At 43.8% G+C, this 6,545-nt stretch overlaps 1 long non-coding RNA gene across 1 annotated transcript; it reads left to right on the top strand.

Moving 5' to 3' along the window:
• The first annotated feature begins 302 nt into the window (after positions 1-302).
• On the top strand, positions 303-4,196 carry LOC144576823 (uncharacterized). Its single transcript, XR_013519385.1, has 3 exons — positions 303-488; positions 1,754-1,947; positions 4,075-4,196. It is a non-coding gene; the product is annotated as an uncharacterized LOC144576823 (long non-coding RNA).
• Positions 4,197-6,545: the final 2,349 nt, after the last annotated feature.

Below are 6,545 nucleotides of genomic sequence, written 5' to 3'. Positions count from 1 at the left end.
AAAAAATACTTCTAGGCCCTGGCTACATGATAGCTCCACTGGGAGCCCTGTCCTTTCCATGCCCTGAGAAAACCAGATCTAAAGCAGATTTAAATGACTCAGCAGTAGGACTCAGGTCTCTGTCTCTGCCTGCTTACTTAGGGAGTGCTCCAGCCTTTGGGGCTGTCTTGCACTGCAGCATAGGAAGGAAATCATCGACGGCTCCATTCCCTGGCGTTTGAGACTTTTCTTCCCACAGACACATTCCTGAGGACACCAGTCATGCGTAAAGAACTCCACTGGGGTCAGAGTTGGATCCCACTAGGCAGTTTAGGACTTGTAAGCAGAGTAGCACAGACTTGGTGTTCCCAGAGCCTCTCACTCATGATTCATGGCTCTCCACCCCAAGCATCGGACTTGCTCAACTTCACCACAGAAGAAAACAGACTGTAAGCTTAGAGGGCCAGGGAGGAAACTGGAGGCACGTGTGGGAGGAAAAGATACTGATGGTAAGTTTTGCCTGTCATCCTCTTGAGTTGGGGGTGCATAGAGTACAATAAGACCCCATGTGAGTACGTCAGATGACAAAGCTCAGGTTGGATGGGTGTGTAGAGTAAAGGCTTTGCATCACCTTTACCAGGGTGTGGGAAGGCCATTATGGATAGCACAGGGTATGCTGATGATGGGGTGAGGGAGCCTATATGGATGTAGTAGTCACCAACTGCTTCCTACTTCTCTACATGGGAGAAAGTCTTTCTCTGTAATCATGGAAGCTCATGTTCTTGATGGTGGCCAGGTTAGGAACCTCTGATTACTAGGACAGAGCAGAGTAGCAGGACTGGTATATCAGATATCTCATGACACTCTTAAAAAGGGACTAGAATATCTGGGACTCCTCTGTTGTAACTAAATGATCCTCAAGCTTTACCGGCAGGTGAGCAAGGTCCCATTGTATTTGGTACTCACATCTCCACCAATTCTGTAAAACTTTGCCAAGTTTCCCTTACATCCCCTGCACCTCTTCAAGAGATATTCCTAAGAGTTCCCAAGAGGCATCTAACATAAGCCTGCATACTAGCCCAGTCGTCTGGGCTGAGCTGCTGCACTGTTACTGGCCTTGATGGCTGAACTTGATCTCTGTTGCGGCACTCACCACTCTTTCTCAAGCCTTGGCACCTAGGCAGGCTTTGGCAAAAAAAGGAGAGCTGTTCTTCCTCAGCATTATGTTCACTTAGTGGGGGTCCCACAGCAGGGTTGCTTGGACCCCAGGGTATCATAGGGCTTAATAGGACCGGCCCTTTCATCTCACACATTCTATCCTTTCTCTCGCTGTTATACGCATGTCTGACATCTGAGTGGGGAGTGCTCAAATATCTGCCACCAGCTTGAGTCAGAACCATTGACTTCCCTCAGCTTTTCAGGGCCTGTTACCGAGTCTGGTCCACATACTCCAGGTTCTTTTCCTCATGGTCTGGTCTTTCTCAGGTGCCTGCCTTTCCTCCATGCAAACTGCCTGGAGTTGCCTCCCCTTCTCCCTTCCTTCCTGCTCTGTCAGAGGCATCATATCTGGGTGCATATTTGAACCCCATCAGTACACAGAAATTATATATTTCCTTGAGGAAATAGAAACTTTGAAATAACAGCAGGGATGGGGGTTCTGCCTCGCTTCATCTGCCAGCCATGTGCAGACCTTGCTTCAGTCCAACTGAGACTTTAGCGAGTGCTTCATTCTGGTTTGTGAATGGCTTCCCAGTGTCTGTCACTGTGTTCACAGGACCACCGAAGTTGGCTCAGTTGGAATACCAGCCATGTGGCATGTCTCATGGGGCAAGAGCTATGCCACCCATGGGAGCCCAGAGGAGCACACTGAGGACCAACACCAGGGAGACCTTTCCCAAACACGAGTCTAAAGAAGATGGCCAAAAAAGGGGTGCAGATCTAGTAGTTTACAAGTGGTGCCAAGATAAGGTCAGATTCTGAGCATGTTTAAATCAAGTAAATGATATTTGAGGGTGGTTGTCTTAACTACCTGCGGTTGTCCACTTCACACCTGTATAGGCCAGATTGTGTGTGCCAGGCAGATGGACCAAGCTGGCTTGAAGGACCAGGGCAGGTATTACATGCCCCAGACAGGTGTTATACAGTGCTTAAAGCTCCTCCTTGTGTTTAAAGGATTATTTACAAAACATATAAAGAACCAAAGACTTTAATTCCTTTGTGATGTTGGGATTAAAATCTCAACTAACAATAGTCTAACTGTATTGGAAATGGGGAATTTTATATGGAATTTGGTTCTTTTGAATTCCAGCTACATACACAGTAGATTCCCCACCCCCCCCCGCCCCCGCCATAAGTGAAGGGATATGGCAATCTGGGCATTCTCTTGTAAAGATAATAGTAAACTCAATATTTTTTAGTGAGAGGATTGTTTTATATTCTGCCTTTCCTGGTGTTGTTCACTGGGGCTTCTAATACAAATGTAGTATCACCCTCCGTTCTTCTCTTAATACCTGCTGTATGTGATGATGTGGGTACTTAGGGGAACAGGATGGGGAATCTCTTGTATTTCAGGGGATGCAGGCATGAGTGGATGGCCCAAGGTCAAATAAGGAGCTGAAGTTCATTATCTCTGTTTCCAGCTCTGCCAATGAGCAGTATCATCACAACTAACCAATTAATCAATTATTCATTAAGTCATTTAATGAGAAGCTACTGCATACCCCTCCCTTTCCTTGGCCTTCAGGACAATTAGACATGGTGCCTGTCTTCAAATTGCTCACACACCAGTTGGAGACACAAAAGTTACAGCAATAAAGCAACAATCCCTAAGTGCTCAACAGGTCACCAAGCCTGAATGGAGAGGAGGAGACCTTGGTGTGGTCTGGAATGAAAGAGCAGCTTTAGGAAGGAGTGGCATAAAAGAGAGAACTTAATCCAGCAGTTTTTCTTCCTCCATGCACAAATGGTATTACATGTGTTACCGGCCAGTGTTGGGTACCAGTGGCACTGATGTGGTCACTAAGGGGCCCTTGGTGCCAGAGCTGGGACAAGGGTGGGGAAAGCAAGATGTCTAGGGCCTTGCATGACTTCAAGAATGAGCACCTCCTTAAATGATGTGCCTAGGCCGTCCTTCCTGGCCTCCACCTGGTCCCAGTATGCTTTCTCTGCCTCTCTCTATTTCATTCTCTAGCTCCATCTGCTTTTTATTAGTGCTATTTTCCCCTCCCTCCTGGTTGTTTTTCTTCATTCTTTTTTTCTTTTCCTTTTTACCAGTCTACTTCTAATATTCTTCCAGTGCCACTCAGTGATCCATTCCAGATACTGCAGGATTCTTATGTGACTGGTGCTAGAGGTTCTAAGGTGGATGTAAACAATGTCTGTGGCCTGCCTTAGCACGGCTATTTTTAATCCTGTGATAGCAATAATACTGACACATATTACAAGTCATGTCTTTGGATCTAGTTTCTGAGAAAACCCAAGTTCTTTTTATGTAACAACACCTATGTAAAGGAATGAGATGATTTAAGTTACATAGAAATTAACTGCAACAAGACAAGATTAATACATTTGATATTCTTGGCCAACTAATGCTTCTATGCATCTTCCCTTCAGAGCATAAGCTCCTTGCTCATTGTACTCTCCGTGGACCCCTCTCCACTGGATCTCCAGCACCTAGAATAGAGCTGGGTATACATGAGGTGCTTAATACATAATTGTCAAACTAAATGTGGAGTTTTAGGAGTTTAAAGGGTGTTTTTTAATGGGGAGAAGTGGAGACACAATCTCAGGAATGAGATGAAATTATTTAACCAATTGGAGATGCAATTTGAAATGGAAACTACGACATGACTCAGCATCTTCAAGTTCTGAAGTAATAATTAGCACATAAAGTTGATCTGTTATGGACTTCTTGTGTTCCCCCCAAAATTGATATGTTGAAATCCTAACCTCCAGTGTGATGGCACTGAGAGGGGGAGCCTTTGGGAGGTCATTAGGTCACAAGATTGGGGCCCTCATGAATGGGATTAGTGCCCACGTAGGAAGTCAGGAGAGCACTTGCTTACTTTTTCTGTTCTCTACTTTGTGAGGATACAGAGAGAAGACAGCTATCTGCAAACCAGAAAGACGGTCCTCACCACACATCTTATCTGCCAATGGATCCTTGCTCTTGAACCTCCCGATCTGCAGAATCATGAGAAATAAACATTGTGTAAGCCACCCAGTCTACAGTAATTTGTTCTAGCAGCCCAAGCTGACTAAGATATGGTCTCATTACATAACCACTTTTAACCCTAGTCTTTCTATCTGTAAAGTAAGAGGGTGAAAGAAGTCATGCCAGAAGATGTTTCTGCTTAAAAAGATTCTTCTATTTCCTTTCCAATGTGAAGTTTGGGAGGCCCCATTGTAAATGACTCCATTTGATTTTGATTTTGAATTTATTGTCTTTCTTTCCACTTTCATTTCAGGTACTTAGTGCCTGTATGTGCTTTTGATCACAGCCTCAGAAAATAGAACAGTGTGTGGCATTGCAAGGTGGGGCTTTTGCTTAGGAGCTTTGAAAACAGAAGTAATTTTCTTGTACACAGGTTCACAGTTTAAGTCTAAGTTCTTTAAGTTTTAGTCTGTATTACTATTGGTTTCAAACATTTAATGTATGGATTATTCCTTTGGTTCCTGCATTCCTGCTTTCATGGCATACTGACTTGTTAAATAAGGAAAATTAGCTGAGCAGTGGCCTTAGAATCAGAGTCTTCAAGGGCTAAAGTGTGTAGAGTTTGGTAACATCCCCACCCCGCTTTCTGTGGGACCCTCGGGGTAAGGTAGCTGGCATTTGGTTGACATGGTCCAGGTATTGAATAGATGTCCATGCTTGCCTTTTCTTCAAGAATGAGGAAGCCACATTCAGATGCTAAAGTCAGATTCTATATAAATAGCTGAGATATCACATCTGAGCAACCTTGAAGGAATAGTATTCATCCTGCCTTTAGTTTTCTGCTAATGTTATTCAACATTCTTTTCCCACTTTGGTCTCTTTCTTCTTCTCCATTTTGGCAGTTGCACTGGCTTTCTTTTCTAATCTAGAAATGATAGGGATGGTGGCGCAAACACCAGAGAGGAGTCAGTGGCAGTGGGAGGAGGGGAGGGGGAGGCTATTCTTTGACAAGGAATAAAACAGAAGCCTAACTGTGAGGCCATCAATTTACCCCCTGAGTGTGAGCAGCAGATGATTGCTTGAGATTATCTGGGAAGACATTCACCTTTTAGAGTGGGGTTGCAAACTGGCAGACTAGCAGTGAAATTTAGCCACAAACGTAATCGTTTAGCCAGCAAAGTGTTTGGAATATATTTTACAAAGATCCACAGGTCTTACCACTCCTAATGTCTTATTCTGGATACTACACACACTCATACATATTTCCTGTCCCTTTGTGGGGAGTTTTCTTTTACAACCTAGAATCTGATCTCAGATAAAACCTCTTCTCCCACCAAAAGAAGATCCACGCCAACTCATCATCAGCTTACTTTTTCTCCATCTTTAGGTCATATCAAAAAATTTGATAACTGGCTGGGTGTGGTGGCTCACACCTGTAATCTCAGCACTTTGGGAGGCTGAGGCAGGTGGATCACCTGAGGTCAGGAGTTCAAGACCAGCCTGGCCAACATGGTGAAACCCTGTCTTTATTAAAACAACAACAACAACAATAACAACAAAAAACCCAAAATTTGATAACCATGTCTGTAAACAGTAACTGCAAAACTTAATATCAAGATTCACTATTAGAAATCAGCTGACTCCATGTTTTAGAGCCTCTCCTTCAACTTTTCTCTGCCGTGCTAGACACGTGACAAGCCAAACTCTCTCTGTGTTGGTCTTCACTGTGCTGAGCTCTGTTGGAAACCTCTGGGAGCTCAGTGTGCAAAGGAGATAAGCCAGGAGTATGATGCTTGTTTAATGGTTCTCTCTGCAGTGTCCTTGTATTCTCAGCTCCTTTTTTCTTACCCATTTCCTTGGTCTTTTATCATAAATTCCCTGTGTTGTTTCTATACCACTCTTGGCAAAATTGCCCATTGTATTCCTTCATTAGCTTGGCTTTATAAGGGAAAGGATGCTAGGTGTCTTAGTCTCTTTGGGCTACTATAAAAATACCTTAGACTGTGTCATTTATAAACAGAAATTTCTTGCTCACAGTTCTACAGGCTGGGAAGCCCCAAGATCAAAGCACCAACAGATTTGGTATCTGGTGAGGGCTCATTCTCTGCTTCACAGACTGCATCTTCTTGCTATGTCTTCACATGGCAAAAGGGGCCAACAAGCTCCCTCAGGCTTCTTTTACAAAGTTACTTAATACCACTTATGAAGGCAGAGTCCTTGTGACCTAACCATCTCCTAAAAGTGCCTACCTCTTAACACTACTGTACGGAGGATTCGTTTTTAATGTATGAATTTTGGAGGGACACAAACATTCAGCCCACAGTACCAGGGCACTATTTGATGTTTTCTCTTTGCCAGCATTTTGATACTCACATATACTGAACCATTACTTTTCTTTTTCTTTCTTTCTTTT

The sequence above is a fragment of the Callithrix jacchus genome, chromosome 6 (genome assembly GCF_049354715.1).
Source record: "Callithrix jacchus isolate 240 chromosome 6, calJac240_pri, whole genome shotgun sequence".
In the NCBI taxonomy this organism is placed as follows: Eukaryota; Metazoa; Chordata; class Mammalia; order Primates; family Cebidae; genus Callithrix; species Callithrix jacchus.
The sequence above is the reverse complement of the archived record's forward strand: the minus strand, read 5'-3'. Positions and strand labels throughout refer to the sequence as shown.